Source organism: Drosophila ficusphila, unplaced genomic scaffold, assembly GCF_018152265.1.
Source record: "Drosophila ficusphila isolate 14025-0441.05 unplaced genomic scaffold, ASM1815226v1 contig_286, whole genome shotgun sequence".
Lineage (NCBI taxonomy): Eukaryota > Metazoa > Arthropoda > Insecta > Diptera > Drosophilidae > Drosophila > Drosophila ficusphila.
The window spans coordinates 8,227,415-8,229,389 of NW_025064189.1; positions in this window are offsets into that span (position 1 = coordinate 8,227,415).

Genomic DNA, 1,975 nt, shown 5'->3' on the forward strand with positions numbered 1-1,975 from the left:
CTTTAAAAATAACATATTAAAATTTAAAATCGATATCTCAAATAGTTTTTGAGTTATAGCAATTTTAAGAGCAGCCGCTCTCATAGCAGTGCAAGCGATCATTTTATCTGTAAACGCGTTTTTCTCGAAACAGCATTTTCCGAATTTGCTGCAGTGATAACTCAAAAACTAATGATCCGATCACTACCAAATTTTTTTTACATGTTCTTTATATAGTTCTACGTACCATGAACTATCGGTTTTTTGATCCGATCAAAAATCGAATTTTGGCAGGCCAAAAACGACCGAAATTTTGGTTAAAATTCGATTTTTTTTTTTAAAACGCTGCCATTTTGTCATTTTTTTATATTTTTTTTTTTATCGTAGTTCATGGTATGAAAAATATTATCTAGTTTCACGAGAATTTTTCATTTTTCGATTTCGTCCACGGAGAGGGCCGGAATCACTGCAGCAGTTGAGGCACTTTTTTTTTTAGCGCCGTTGGAGATCGACTATAACTTAAAAAATATTTAACTTTTTTCTTTAAAAATTTCACTATACATTCTTAAAACATGTATAAATATATTCTGAAAATTTGAAAAGAATTGATCAAGTAGTTTTTTTTATAAATATTCCCAAACATCACCATTTTTTTAGGCCGTCACACTAGTTGTGCCCCTTAAATGGCAAAAAGGGAAAAAAGTGGCTGGGGCAAAAGGTCCACCCTGCACTCTTACACTTTTTAACACAGTAACGAGATAATATTTTTCCAACATATTCGTGTGCGCCCAGGACAAGGCTAAATGATATTACCTGAAGTAACATCAGCCCGACTGACAGACAGGTGCTGCAGTCAGGGGGCGTGGCACTGGGCGGGCTTGCACAACTAACGGAAACCGGATGTGCTCGGCTTGGCAGTTGTGAAGTGATGTTTAGGCCAGAATGGCAATGCTCGTAGGCAACCTAGCACCACTATAGGTATACCCGTATATACATAGCTTCAAAGCGATGTGCGAAGTCGCCCATAGGCATCATCGAGTGCCACGTTTTATGTCTTGCCAATAGAAGCCTGGAGCAGACGCAGCGACTCCAACCGAGTTACACGCTCCGATGTGACTGCCAATGATTATGTGGCTCCGACAGCCAGTGGTGGCTAATTTAAAAAGGCAAAGCTGATTTCTCTATTAATATGGCAATGATTTTGCTTAAGGTTTGCTCAAATAATATAATACCTTATTACGAACGCTTAAGCATATTTTTTGTAAGCATCTTTCGCATTTTCCAAATAACTACATAATCAAGTTGATTTTATTTTATTGTTGTTTTCTTACCCAAAATAATTTTTCTTATATTTTGCAAATCAGCAAAACGCTAACTTGGCAGCACTATTGCTACTATGTGCTTGGCTGCTAGTAGAGCTGTTATGGCCCCACAGGCGCCGCCACACTTGCTGCTTCGCCCTGCCCCCGTCGAAGTCACCCACTAAATGTGACAGCATAAATCGCAGCCACTGGCAGTGAGACGGAGGAGGGGTTCTGGGAACAATAAAGCCATATTGGCAATTTAATGTGCTGCAAAACATTAGAACATTCGATCGGCGCAGAACGAACGGCAACACGCATACGCAGCGTATGCCGTTTCCAATGCCGGTGCCAGGAGTGCATTTTAAGCAGCTAAGCTGGGCACGTAAACAGAAACATTGGCAGTGCACTTGTGCTGCTGGAAAGCAGAGCTATCTTAACCGTTTACTTATCTTTGGCAATGCCCAACACGTATCCACATTAGGTCGCCCAGCCGCCCACTGAACACAGCGCCATCCCTTCTGGAAAACAACTTCATTTTCAGCTGCTGGCTGCCAGATGGTGGCTGGCCAAGTGCAAAATTTAAGACATTTTTCCTGGCTTGCCGTGACCCTCATTCGGCAGCAGAAACATTTTCACAGGGCACCCATTGTCATTTGCATATTTTGCGTTGCAATTTTCGTAGCGAACTTGTA